We start from the raw sequence: 14,831 nt of genomic DNA, 5'->3' as shown, positions 1-14,831 counted from the left end.
CCCTGGGTGGCGCAGCGGTTTGGCGCCTGCCTTTGGCCCAGGGCGCGATCCTGGAGACCCGGGATCGAATCCCACATCGGGCTCCCGGTGCATGGAGCCTGCTTCTCCCTCTGCCTGTGTCTCTGCCTCTCTCTCTCTCTGTGACTATCATAAATTAAAAAAAAAAAAAAAAAAAAAAAAAAGATGGCCTTAAAAAAAAAAAAAAAAAAAGACGGCCTTCCTCTTGCCTTGAAAGCTAGAGCAGCAAGACGTAGACTCTTCACCAAGGGTGAAGAACACAGGCTCTCAAGTCAGGTATTGAATCTCTTGGAGCCTCGGTGTTCCCAGTCCTAAGATGGGAAATAGCCTCTCACGGGCTCCTACCAGGAGTTGATGGTGGTGCAGGGTAAGTGTCTATTCTGGGCACGTTCCCTAGCTGCTGTTATAATTTGGTAAAATAGTGGTGGTAGATTTTGCTCACCCTCCAACTCAGAGACAAAGAGTATGAGGCCCTCAGATGGTCCTCTGCAGAGTCACTAGCCTTGGCTTGCAGGGTGAGGCTGGCATAAGCCCAGGGGCTGGCTCTCCACCACTCAGTTCAAATCACAGGGAGATTGCTGGACAGAATTATGGATAAAGCCCCGCAAGCAGTTCAGAGGCCTCCATCCCGGACAGACAGCTCAGCACCAGCACCCTGCTCTTCTTGGGGCAGGCAGCAGAGGTTCCCGTCTGGCTCCACCATTTCTATGCTGTGGCCTTCGGTTGTCCTTTCCCTCTCTAGGCCTCAGTTTCCAAGTCAGAAACATTGCTCAGGTTCTCATCCTACCCCATTTGATCTGTTCCAACCTCAGGGCCTTTGCACTTGCTGAGTTGGCCACCTCTTTCCAAAACCAGCTCCTTCTCCTCCTTCGGGACTCAGCTCAAATGTCACTTCAGAGAGGGCTTCTCTGATCACCTGATCCAACGTAACCCCACGACCACATTCATTCTTTGTCTCTATACCTGGTTTACCTACTTTCAAATAGTCCTTAAAAACTCTCTGAAATTATCTGCTTATTTCTTTGTTTAATGTTTTTATGCCTGACTCCTCCCACCATAGTGTCAGCTCCACAAGGATAAAGACTGCCCATCATCTAATCCACTGCATCTCCAGCAACTAGCACATAGCCGGTGCTCAGGAAATATTTGGTGAATGAATAACAGGGAATTAATGATATTTTTGTTTTTCTTTAAAAGTTTTCCCATTTAAAAATTAATTTTAAGGGGCACCTGGGTGGCTCAGTAGTTGAGTATCTGCCTTTGGCTCAGGTCTTGATCCCAGAGTCCCAGAATCGAGTCCCGAATCAGGCTCCCTGTAGGAAGCCTGCTTCTCCCTCTGCCTGTGTCTCTGCCTCTCTCTCTGTGTCTCTCATGAATAAATAAATAAAATATTTTTTAAATAAAAATTAATTTTAATTACACAATTAACACTTAAATTACACTCTAAATTTTTCTTTACTATTATAACTTATAGTTAAAATTCCCTATGACCTCCATCCTGGATACTCCCCAGGGCAACCATATAACAGATTTGGTTTGCATCCTTCCAGATTCATTTCTGTGCATCTACACACATAGAAATGCATAACACTGTCATTGGCCTTGGGGGTGTCTGCGTGGATGTATGAATCTGTGTGTGTGCACAACTGTGTGTGCGCACGTGTGTGTGCGTGCGTGTATATAAGTGGTGGATCAGACAGGGCTCAGAGTAGGACTCAAAGTAAACAACTCTGAGTAATTGGGGTGGTTAAATTTTATGTGTCAACTTAGCTAGGCTCTGGCTGCCTAGTCATAGTTTAGGGTAGTGTTCAGTCAAACACTAGTCTAAATGCTGTTGGGAAGGTCTTCCTTAGATGTAGTTAACATTTATACTCAGCTGACATTAAATAAAGGAAATTACCAACAGTAATGTGGGGAAGCCCCATCCAAACATTTGACAGCCTTGAGAGCAAAAACCGAGGTTTCCTGGAGAAGGAATGCTACCTCTAGAAATCCTGCCTGAGTTTGTAGCCGGCTGGCCTGCCCTACAAATTTCAGACTTGCCAGCTTCCACAATTGTATGAGCCTATTCCTTAATTCCTTCTTTGATTTTGTCTCCCTGGAGAATTCTAGCTGATATAGTAATTCAAACAAAGAAATAATCTCCTAAAAGGAGTTTGGGAGGTGGGGGGAAGGCCATCCGTACAACAGACAAAAAGGGGAAAGACTTGCACATTTCGCAAAAAGACATGGCAAATGACCAATAAACAGACAAAGGTGCTTAACATCAGTAATCATCAAAGAAACGCAAATTAAAGCCACAATGAGGGGACACCTGGGCGGCTCAGTGGTTGAGCATCTGCCTTTTGCTCAGGGTGTGATCCCAGATCCTCCCCCTCCCCTGCCACCAGATTGAGTCCGAGTCTGCATTGGGCTCCTGGTGAGAAACCTGCTTCTCCCTCTGCTTGTGTCTCTGCCTCTCTCTCTTTGTCTCTCATGAGTAAATAAATAAAATCTTAAAAAAAAATAAAGCCACAATGGGATACCACTATACGCTCACTAGGACGGGTAAGATGAAAAAGACAGAAAATACCAAGAGCTGATGATGATGTGGAGCATCAAGAAAGAATTCTCATGCATGACTGATAGGAATGCAACATGGTGCAGGCATTTCAGAAAACTGGCAGTTTCCAATAAAGTGAGACATGCATTTACCACATGACCCAGCAATAGGTCTAAACTTAACAGTAATGCAGACAGATGTTCACCAAAAGACATGCACAAGAATGTTCATAGCAGCCCTGCTCATAAATAGGCTCTAACTAGAAAATATTCTTATGCCCCTCAGTAGGAGAGTGAATGGATAAACTGAGTCACATTCAGACAATGAAATATTGCCCAGCAATGAGAATGATCTGCAACTGGATGCAACAACACGAATGGATCTCAAAGTCATTACCATTAAGTGATAGAGGCCAGACACCAACATATACTGCTTGATTCCATTTATGTTAAGTACTAGAACTAGATCCACCACCCTTGGTTACCCTCAGGGAAGTCATGACTGGAAGAAGGGGACTGGAATGTTCTGTTTCTTTGATGGGTGGGGGGAGGCTGGTTACACAGATGTGCTCACTTATGAAGGTCTGTCAAGTTGTCACTTATGACCTGTGTGCTTTTCTGTATGTAGGCTATACTTGAGGGAAAGCTCAAACTAAAATAGGAGATTTGAGGGGGCCAGGAGGGTTGGAAAACCAGGTATCAAAGTCAACAGGGACAGTGCCCCAAATCACAAATTCCAGGTAAGGTACGACCTCTCTGCTCCCACTGGACTGTCCCTGCTTCCAAGTCTGGGTAGGCATGCTTGGTTGGTGGAACCTGGGTCATGTGACCACCTCCCAGCTACAAGGGAGGCTGGGAAGAGTGAGTGTCCAGCAGGCTTAGCATCAGTGGTCGAGGAGGGCAGGCTTTGCCTCAAAAGATAGGGAGTCCTCAGACCACTACAAGGTGCTTCACCCTTCCCCAGTCAATGGATATTTAGGTTGTTTCCAACAACCATCTTGGCACATACTCCTTGTGCCTGATGTTTCTCTAAGGGAGATGCCAAACAATGGAATTACTGAGTTCTAGAAAATATGATTGCACAGTTTTATTGGACGTTGTACAGTTGTCTTCTTGAGAGGCTATTCCACTTCCTATTCTTCCCACCAGCAATATATGAGTAAGACCATTTCCGCCATAGTCCCCTGAACACTTTACACTATCAGTCTCTTATTTTTGTCAGCCTGAGGAATGAAAAGTGTTATCTAATAAATTTTTACATCAACATTGGCCTGATTACTATCAAGATTGAATGTCTTGCATGTTTATTTGCCATATATGCTTTGTTTTCCATAAATTGCCTGTTCCCCTCCACTACCCCATTATTCTAGTGGATTGGGGTTTTTTTCCTTATTGTTCTGCAGAGATTCTTTATATATTATGGAAATAAACCATCTGTCCACATTTATGTTGCAAATATTTTTACCCACATTGTCATTTGTCTTTTAACTTTGGAGTGACCACATGCTGTTCCCCCAGGCTGACAACTTTTTCTGAGTCCGGGAAATAGACGTTGATGGGAAGGAGGTGGGGATAAAGACGAAAGGGGATCTTTCTAATCTTACTCCATTTTGTTCCCACTAGCCCTGAGTACATTTTGTAATATCTCCAGCAGTCATCCTTTCATTTCCTTGTTCTCATCACCAATAGGAAATAGTATTACAGCCCCAGCCATAGGACTTCCTAACTTTCACTTTATGATTTTTTTTTCCTAGCAAAAAGTTTATAGAAACTTGGTGTAGAGAAGAGTCATTCCCAGGGCCCTTAGCATTCTCAGTGTCCTTTAGCGGTGGGGAGGGAGCCAGCCACAGGCTGAGCACCACTCACAGGTGTCATTCACTTAGTGACCTTATGAATAAGGGAATTAGATTAATCTCAGGAATTTGCAAACTGCTTCAGAAGCTGCCAAAAGTGAGCAAATGGGTAAATGGTGTCTAGGGCATATGGTGAACAAATGGCCTGGAGGTAAAACTAGGTGATGATTGAAATTATCCTTGAAAATCCTTCATGTTGCTCATAAAAGGGCAAGAGAACATGGTTGGGTGAATAGAAATACATGTATAATGCACAAAGTCAGGGGTCGGCAAACTATAGCCCCTGAGCCAAATCTTGCCCTCCACCTGTTTTTGTATATAAAGTTTTATTGGCACACTGCCACACCATTAGTTTCATATTATCTGTGGCTGCTTTCCAGCTACCACAGCCGAGCTGAGCCGTTGCAACAGAGACCACATGCCCACAAAGCCTAAAACATGTATTATCTGGTCCTTTACAGAAAAAGTTTACCAACCCCTCAACTAAGTAACAAAAAAGCCATAATCAAGGTAAAATTTTATAGTATTTTTAGATACATAGAGAGATTAGAAAAATGATTAAAATAATATTTGGCCTACCCTGTGTGGCTGAGTCTTCCTAAGTTAAATGCTACTCCCTAGCTCAGTAATCTTAGCAAGTAACTTTATGCCTATCAACCTCAATTTTCTCATCTGTAAAATGGGGGTGATGACAGTACTGCCCTCACAGGGTTGTATGAGTATGAAGTGAGTAAAGAAGATTCTTACAACAGTGCCTGGAACATAGTGAGTGATATATAATTATTTGCGATTATTATTCTCATTGCTGCACACAGACAAGTCTAGATCGGTATTGTGACACTGGTACCTCCCAGCTGTTTAACCAAGAGCACATGGCTTCCTTTCCCTGAGCCTCAGTCTCTCGATCCATAAATGGGATCATAATGGTTCCCACCACCTGGAACTGCTGCAAGGGCTGTGCTTAGCATAGCATCTGGCACACAGTAGGCATTCAACACAGGTTGGCTGTTATTGCCACGCATCTCATTATTCTGACTTCTCTTCTGACCCCAAAGCTTATACACTTTCTGGAACTCAGCCCTCCTCCCGCTGTCAAAGGCGGGTCATGACTCTGGACCCGCTGTGTACCAACACTGACTGTTCCACCCAGCGGTTGTTTATTTAACTGTCCTCTTAAGTAACTCCCCAGCCATCAAAGGGCTGTTTACAAACCCCACAATTAGCCTTCCTGGAACAACAAATAAACAGAAACCTAATTAGGAGTGTTTCTCCTGGCTCAAGAGACAATGATCTGAAGGCTTGGTCATAGCGGCCGTCAGTTAAATAAACGTTTGTTGGATGTATGGATGAACGATGTGTGGAGGAAGAGATGGATCTGGGGATGAATGTATGGGTGGATGGGTGAGTAGGTAGGTGGATGGGTGGATGGATGGATGGATGGATGGATGAGTAGAATAGATAGAAGGATAGAAAGTGGGAGGGATAGAAAAATGGGTAGGCAGATGAATAAAAGGATGGGTGGACAGAAGTGTGGATGGGCAGGTGGAAGGGTGGAGGGAAGAGCTAGATGGAATAATGGAAGGATGGGTGGATTGATGCCTGGATGGTGGATGAGTGGTGGTTGAGCAGATGGGTAGATAGGTGGATGGGCAGACGGATGGATGGGTGGGTGGCAGTTATTGGGATGCTGGAGAGAGGAGGTGATGGCGACCGAAGTTCTAGGCTCTTTCTGACCTGCGGGTCCTGCCCTGTTCTTCACTGAGATGCTATGTCACCACCCAGTAGAAGGGACCCTGGCCTTGTGATGTCAGAACAATCCTGGGTTTGAACCCAGCCTCTGCTACATCCTGGCTCCATGAACTTGAGCAAACCCTGCCACTCTCTGGGCCACAGCCTCCTCATCTGCGAAATGGATGCCAGTAACTGTTGCTCCCCAGGCTAACGGCCTAAGCGCCCAGGCCACAGTCCCAGCTTCGTATGTGCAGATCCCCTTTCAGAGGCTGTTTGGGGATTGCCCAGACCCTGTGTTCTGAGGATTCACCTTGCTGGAGGAACTGAGGACTGGCCTGCACTGGGGTAGGATGGGGCACTGACACAGCCCCAGACCTACATCTCCTCCCTCCCCTGCTCCCCGGATTCTGGCCTCAGGGCCCCCAGATCTGTTCTCCGGACTGCCTGCATTCAAATCCTTCTTCTGCTTACCAGCTCAAACGTTGGGCTAGTTACTAACCACTCCATGCCTTGGGGAAATGAAAGCCTCTACCTCATAAGATTCTTGTGATGGTTGAATGAGTTAATACAATAAAGTGTATAGTACAGAGCCTGGCCCACGTAACGTGGCTACTCTACTATTATTGGTGCGTAATAGCAATCAGTAGTAGGGTAATCGTATTATTAGTGTATTAGTATTAGCTCTCCCACAACCCCCTTTACCCTTCTGGCTAGAGGAATCTCTAATGTTTCCAACAGGAATCAGCCCTCTGGTTGGGCTGGAAAGGCACAGAAGGGCTCCAGGCACAAGGGCACTGCTGGCCAAAGAGCACAGTTTGGGAAAAGAGTACAGAGTGGGAAAGGTCCCCTGGGAGCAAAGGGCCGGAGTGTCTCTGGCCAGAGGAAGGTGTGACTTCCAATGGCAGAGGCTGGGCGGGGTGAGGTGAGTCAATGTTTGGCCCAGCCAGGCCCTAGCAGCACTGTTTCCCATCAAGGGGCCGGGTGGGGCGGCTGCGGCTCCCTCTGGCCAGGGGTGAGGGTCTGAGTCACCCCAAGTCAGGTAAGTGGAGGAGGACGTGGGGCTTTCCCATATGTACCCTGGAAGCCCGTGGGAGCAGCTCAGAGCCACCTCCCGTGGCAAGTAAGCAGAGGCCTCTGTGGGAGACAGAGCCTGAACCCAAGCCCCGAGTCCAGGCTGAGGCCTGGGAGCCTGTCCTGGGCCCAGAAACCCAGGCATGGGTCTTTGCTAAGGGAGGAAGAGAGCTCTGAGTCCAACAGAGAGATCTGGACAGCCAGGGAAGGCCTCCCTGGCCAGGGGGCATTTGAACGAAGGCCCGAAGGTGGGGAGGAAGTGAGCAGTGGGTGACATCTGAGGAAGAGTGTCCTCAGCATAGGGAACAACAGGTACAAAGGCCTGGAAGGGGGAGGCCTGGAGTTTTAGAGCAACATCGTGGCTGGAGCCGGGATGAGGGAGACTAGGGGACGTGAGGGGTGGGGGCATTCCAGGGGGAGGGCAGACAAGCAGGGCCTTCTGGGCCACGGGGGAGAACTCTGGTTTTTACTCGGGATGGGGTTGGGACCCTGGCAATGTTCTGAGCAGGGAAGGACAGAACTGACTTAGGTTCTAATGCGACCCCTCTGGCTGTGTATGGAGAATGGACTGGGGTGGGGGTTATAGGACAGAAGTCAGGAGACCAGGGAGGAGGGGACTGTGACCATCCAGCGATGAAGGGGGCTGGACCAGGACAAGGGCAGTGGAGGTAGAAAGAACAGGCGGGATTTTAGGAATTCCTTTGGGCATCAGTCAACATGCCTTTCTGGGGAACCTACTGCGTGTAAGCCCCATGTGTGAACTATGGATGCAGAGATCTTGAAGCCTGAGCCCTTCCTTACGGTTCAGGAAACAGGAGACAAATAAATGCAATTATGGTGTGATCAGTGCGTGGCCAGCTCGGCCCCAGGCCCTGTCCACAGACTTTCTATGTAGCTACTCAATCTCATGAAATAAGAACAATCATGAACGCTCATTTTAAAGATGAGGAAGCTGAGACCCTCTTGGAGAGGTTATGCAACGTGCCCAAAGTCTGCCCAAAGTCATGATTAACTCCTCCCTGCTAGGAAGCAGCCGGTTTGGGTTCCGCACCTGGGTCCGAGGGTTGCAGGGCTGGGCCCACCTGACTGCTTGGTCACCTGCTGGGCCCATGAAATCAGGAGGGCTTCCTGCCCAGGTGAGCCTTGGCCTGCGTTCCCGAGGACGGCAGGATTCTTTCCGTGAGCAGAGAAGGCATTCCAGGCCTTCGCTCGAGCCGTGCCCAGGCCAGGAGGTGAGATCGATCTTCTTAGCCAGTGACTCCCACACCTCACTTGAAAGGTATCTTTAAAGACATTAGTACTTTTTATGAAGTAAACTTGATTTTTTTTTTTTTTTTGGCTCGGTTGGTTTTTTAAAAACAATTTACTGAGGTAAAATTCACGTAACATCAAATCAACCATTTCAAAGTGAACAATTCAGAGGCATTTGGTACGTTTGCAACGTTGTGTAACCACCACCTCTAACTAGTTGCAAAACATTTTCGTCACCCCAAAAGGAGACCCAGCACCCGTCATGCAGCTGTTCCCAGTTCTCCGACCCCCTGCCCCGACCCCAATCTTCTCTCTGCCTCTGTGGACTTATATACTCTGGATATTTCATAGAAATGGAATCATACAATAGGAGACCTTCTATGTCTGAGTTCTTTCACTTCGCAGCATGTTTTGGAGGCTCATTCTTCTTGTACCACGTGTCAGGTACAAGATTTCTTTTTAAAGGTTTTATTTATTTATTCATGAGAGACAGAGAGAGGCAGAGACACAGGCAGAGGGAGAAGCAGGCTCGCTGCGGGGACCCGATGTGGGACTCGATCCCAGGACCCCGGGATCATGACCTGAGCCAAAGGCAGATGCCCAACCATTGAGCCAGGTGCTCCAGTAAAATGATTTTTTTTAATAAAATGAATTTTAAAGGGAAATTTGTATTACAACCAGAAAGGGAAAACAAGTATTCATTTCTACAGATGGAAAGTGACCTTAGAAACAATGGCCACAAAACAGCATGATTAAGTTCTAGCTGGACCCTGGGTCCTGCCTAGGGCTCTGGGTCAAGGTCTGCTCGGCCTTGTAAAGGGAGGTGAGTGAGCTCTGCTGAGGCATTAAGGGCTGCCAGCACCCACACAAGGCTCTCTCCGTGGGTTCATCAGAAGAATCAAAGAGAAAAGCCAAGGGAAGAACACTTGGGGCCACCTGTCACCTAGCTACTCTTGAATTGGGGCTTCTGACATTTCCAGGGTAGACATGGGGTGTGTGGGGTCTTTGAGGGTGAGCGGATGAGAGGGCAGGGCCAATGATGGGGACCCTGCTGGGAAGCCCCTGCCCCAGCCCAGACGTAATCCGAAGAGCCGTGCTAATTAATGTCTTCATCTTGCCAAAGCCTTTCGCATCCATTAGGCGGCACAGGTGACACTTGGGTCATTTTTGGACTCTTGATCTATATACTCACAGCTGTGCCAATGCCAGACTAAGCCCTTGTCGTGTATTCTAACATCTGCACGAACAAGTCCTCCTCTTGGGTTTTCTTTTTCAGAATTGTCTTGCCCAGTTTTGCCAATTGACTCCCTCCTGAGACTTTAGAACATACCCTTTGAACAGACAGGCCTGGAGATGACAGACCTGAGTCACAAAAGGGCTTCACCCTTCCTGGCCCACTTCCAAGACTCCCAGAGGCGCAGGGCAATGTCGGGGTGGGCGTGAGGCAGGCAGGCTGGGAGGCGTTTCGGGGTCTCTTCACCACCTCGGAACACACCCATGTCAGTGGGTCACGAAGGAGAAGAGACACATCTGCTTTGTAGATGCTCTTAAAAAAAAAACAAAAAACAAAAAAAACAAAAACAAAAACAGCCTTTGCCAAATGCTGCGTTTCCCCTGTGCACCACTTACAGACTCTTTTTCTTTGAGTCAATTTGCTTTTAAAAGGTATATTTAGGGGGATCCCTGGGTGGCTCAGCGGTTTAGCACCTGCCTTAGGCCCAGGGCATGATCCTAAAGTCCTGGGATCGAGTCCCACATCAGGCTCCCTGCATGGAGCCTGCTTCTCTGCCTCTCTCCCTCCCTGTGTTTCTCATGAATAAATAAATAAAATGTTTTTGTTTTTGTTTTTTTAAGAGGGGTATTTAAACCCAGTTTTAAAGCAAACATTTTATCTCTTCTTTAAATAAGCAATCGGTCTTAAGGGTGAGGTATTTGCCGCCGGAGCTCCTCCCATCTCCCCTCCCACGGACCAAATTCCAGCAGGCACCTGCCCTTTACCTGCGGGCTCTGCCCACCTGTGGCAGGCTGGAAGTGCTGGGAATGAACACTCCAGGGAGGCGCCCTCAACCAGGACTGGCAGGAGAGGACGTCTACATTCCTTAGCTCTGTCTCCACCCTTGCCCTCACCCCCAGGTGGGATAACTCGGAGGTGCGCGGTCTCCACCAGAGTTCCACAGCGGTGAGCCCCAGATGCCATGCCCACAGCCCTTGATGTCTCCGTGACCCTCTGCATTGACTGCCCTCCTCCGTCAGCTCTACTACTTCCCTACCATAGTTTCTGGGGGTGGGGGGTCACCTCCCAAATAAACTACTGGTCTTCAAAGCATTCTCTTTGGGCTCTGCTTCTAGGGGAACCCAACCTAAGGCACTTGCTGGAAATCAAAGATATTTAGCAAATTAAACAAAGAAGTGAAACACAGCCGGACGGCACTGCTGCGCATGGCTTGGTGCTGCCTCTGCTGCTTCTTAAAAAGAACAGGTGGCAAAAATGTGGTAATGCCTGAAAGTGGAGGATTTCCTTCCCAAGGCAGAACCAGGAGGACAGAAAAGGAACTGAAATGACTCTCCTGGTGAGATGATGGGCTTTCACGCAGGGTCCCTGCACCCCACATCATTATCTCCAGGCCCTTCCATGGCTTGTGAGGTCCTGGGAACAGCAGGCTGGGCAGTTTGCAGAACACAAGCCCAGTGGAGCTATGGGCAGCACCCAGCACTGTGTTGGGCACAGGGGCCAGATGGAGACCAGGAAAAGGACCTGTGGTCCCACTCTGAAAAAGCCCAGAGGGCTATGAGCCTGACACGTGGGCTGATGGGCTCAACTCTGCTTGGAGGGCATCTTGAGAAGGGAGAGCTCATGCACTCATTCATTCACCAAATGTTTATTGAGTACCTACTATGTGTGGGCACTGTGCCAGGCAGAGGCAGATGGCCAGACCAAAACCACTGATGATACTGACAAAAAAAAACCCAAGTGAACACAGAAATAAACTCTGAAATGAGAATCTTTGGTGCTACAAAGAAAAGAAAAAACAAAACAATACAATAAAAAGTAGATGGGGAGAAGGGTCTCTGAGGAGGGGTCATTTAAGCTCAGAACTGAATGTGGAGATGCAATCATGCAAAGTGATAGAGAGAGAAGGTTCAAGAGAGGGAAGAACAAGTACAAAGGCCCGGGGGTGGGAATGAGCTTGGTGTATTGGAGGAACAGAAGAAGCAGGCTAATGAAGATGAGGAAAAGGAGGAAGAGTAAGTGGGAGGCTGAGTGAAGTGGTCACTGGGGCCAGGTCAGAGCAAAGAGTTGTCTGGCAAGTATCTGTAGGATCAATGAGTCACTCCGAGATGGCATCCATGGGCACTGGATGGAGAGCAAAGATGGGAGATGAGGGTGTTGGGTTTGTGAAAAACCCATTTCTCTTGGTGTTTTTGTCGGTGGGAGTGAAGGCCAAGGGGGATGACCTTGATCTGCAAGGGCCCAGCCCAGAATACAGCAGGGAGGTGGCTTCAGGCTATGTCATCACAGGGCAGACCTGGCTGATTTCAACCAATCAAATCAGCCAACTCATTTTTGGCATCTCATAATTGTGTCTACTTTATGAGGCACTAGCTGTTGGGAATCTATGCACCGGGCTCTGTGCAATCCAATCAGTAGCGACCAGATATACTCCTTCCCGGGAAGACACTCACAAAAAATAGAAAATTTTAAAGCAGCGTGGTAAAGCAAGTGCCAGACAGAGGGAGGGTTATTTGAGTTGACGTTTGAAGGATAAAGAAGAACTTGGTGGACAGAAATTGTCACCAAAGGGCAGCAGATATTCCTCTTGCTCTTCCCTGTATCCCAGCACCTAAGACAAAGCCTGGTGGGTGCTCACTTGATATTTGCTGGTGAAATGAATTGGAGCTGCCCACACTTCAGTTATTCAAGTAACTGCCTTTATGATTTTTTTAAAAAAGATTTATTTATTTATTTTAGGGAGAGAGAGAAAGAAAGAAAGAGAATGCACAAGTGGAAGAGGCAGAGGCAGAGAATCTCAGACTCCACACTGAGCACAGAGCCCGACACGGGGCTCGATTCCATGACCTTGAGATCACCACCTGAGCCAAAACCAAGAGGTGGCTGCTTAACCAAGTGAGCCACCCAGGCACCCTGCCTTCATGATTTTTGAGCAATCTGCTTTCCAATCCTACCATTACTTAATATTTTTCTTCACATTGACTTACTTTGTAATTTAAATACATTTATTTTAAAAGGAAACACTTTCTATTATCCCTAGATTTCAAAAAAAAAAAACAAAAAACAAAAAACACAAAGAACACTTGCCACAAATCAAAGATAACCAGAAAAATCATCGCAATGAAAACAAGACAGTGTTATTCCCATATCTATTAGGAGAACAAAAAGACAAGCCCACAGACTGAGAGGAAGTATTTGCCAATCACCTGACGGACTGACTTGCATCCAGAACGTATGAAGAACTCTCCAAATCCATTAATAAGAAAACCGCCGACTTTTTTAAATGAACAAAAAGTTTGAACAGACAGGACACCAAAGAAAATAAACAGACGACAAATAAGCACATCAAGGATGCTCAACATCACTCATGATTAGGGAAATTCAAGTCAATACTACAACAACATACCAGTATACACCCCCTAGAATGGCTTACATTAAAAAAAAAACAAGAACAAAACCCAAAACCTGACAATCCCAAGTGCTGACGGAGATGGGAAGCAACTGGACCTTTCGCGCATCGCTGGTGGGAATGTGATGGGTCGCTCTGCCAAGGCACCCCATACAGCAATGACGTGGGAACTGCCGGTGCCAGTTAGGACAACACTCGAGAGCTGGAGACAGCATGCCAGCAGGAAGCAGGAAGGCTCAGCTCCAAAAGCACGGGAGCCCACATTCAGCTGGGGCAGTTAGGGAGCAGCTGGATTCAATTTTGCCCTTTTTTGTCTCTGTGTCCCCTGGCACACAACACAATGTGGCACACGGTTAGCCCTCACGAGCTAGTCACCCCTGCGGGCTCTTGGTTGATCCCTCTGCTGGGAGACCCCCTTCTCCCACCTTGACCACCAGCTACCTCCTCAACTCACCTCAGGGCTGCCTCCTCCTTCTCCTCCCTATCTCTTGAGTGACCCCTGCTCTGCGGTCACTGTGCATGCTATATTTTCTCTGCCTGGAATCTCTTCCCCCTCCCCCTGCCTCCATCCTCTGGGTCAGTCAGAACCTTTTGTGTGCCAGTGACAGAAAACCAGCCCGACCAGCTTCAGCCAAAAATGGGAAATGTAGTGGCTCATAAAACTAGAAAGTCCAAGGGTGTCTAATTTCAGGTATGGCTGGCTCCAGGGTCCAAACCCTATCCAGCTCTGTGTTGATCTCTCTCCGGCAGCCCCCTCCCTGTAAGTCCTCCGATGCCCCAGGCTTTCACCCCCTCACTCCCCATCCAATGGGAAAATCGCATCTCCTTCACAAATAGTTCTAGCAACCCGAGTCCCAGGATCCAGTCTCACAGGGCAACCTCAGGTACAACTCCACCTCTAGGCTAATCTCTGCAGCCAGAGTGGTCACGTGCCCACTCCTGGAAACAGGGTCTAGGGGTACCCCACCCAAACCTCCAGGACTGAGATGGGGGGAAAGGAAGTCCTCCAGCCAGAAACTGGGGTGCTATTACCTGCGAATGACCTGTTCATAAACTTCCCACCTTCTGGCAAACCCTAGCTCACCTCAGCATGCTGTGTGACCTCAGGACAACCCTTTCCCCTCTCTGGGCCTCATGTTCCTCCTCCGGAAAAATGGGCAGGAGGCCGTATGGATTCCAACATTCCAGAATTCTGGGATTGTTTCCAGAACTGGCGGCTGCTCTCTAAATCCCAGGAACCTTCCGGTACTTCTGGGGACGGAAGTGGAGTGTCAGCCTGAGCCATCCCCGGCCCCCTGGCCTGGGAACATGCTTAGAATATGACAATTGGGCTCCCTTCGGCCGAAATTCCACTGCTGTGGTGGCCCTGCCAAGGAAAACAAGCCCAAGAACCAGTCATTAAAGGTGAGCATATTTGATGAGTTTTAAGATGACAAATTATTTACACAGGTGTGGGAGCCATCCCCTGCACCCTAGTTTCTTTCCTCTCTCTTCCTCCCCTTACCAAATTCTTTCCCCCAAGGGTGCTGACAGACGTGCCAAGGGAGGAGATGGCTGGCTGTGGGGATCTGCCCAGAGAGAGCCTAGCAACCCAAGGCAACAGGGGTGGGGGCAGAGCAGCAGCAGAGAGGGCCTGCTCTCAAGCCCCGAGACCTGGGCACATATGAAGCTGAGGTCCTGGGAATGTCAAAGCCAGCTGAGTCCTTCTAGAGAATGATGCCCAGTC

At 48.1% G+C, this 14,831-nt stretch overlaps 1 long non-coding RNA gene across 1 annotated transcript; it reads left to right on the top strand.

Moving 5' to 3' along the window:
• The first annotated feature begins 7,081 nt into the window (after nucleotides 1–7,081).
• On the top strand, nucleotides 7,082–14,526 carry LOC125753469 (uncharacterized). Its single transcript, XR_007405385.1, has 2 exons — nucleotides 7,082–7,182; nucleotides 12,436–14,526. It is a non-coding gene; the product is annotated as an uncharacterized LOC125753469 (long non-coding RNA).
• The last annotated feature ends 305 nt before the right edge of the window (nucleotides 14,527–14,831 follow it).

The sequence above is a fragment of the Canis lupus genome, chromosome 24 (assembly GCF_003254725.2).
Source record: "Canis lupus dingo isolate Sandy chromosome 24, ASM325472v2, whole genome shotgun sequence".
NCBI classification, from domain to species: Eukaryota; Metazoa; Chordata; class Mammalia; order Carnivora; family Canidae; genus Canis; species Canis lupus.
Note: the sequence above shows the minus strand (reverse complement) of the source record. Positions and strands in the feature narration are given on the sequence as shown.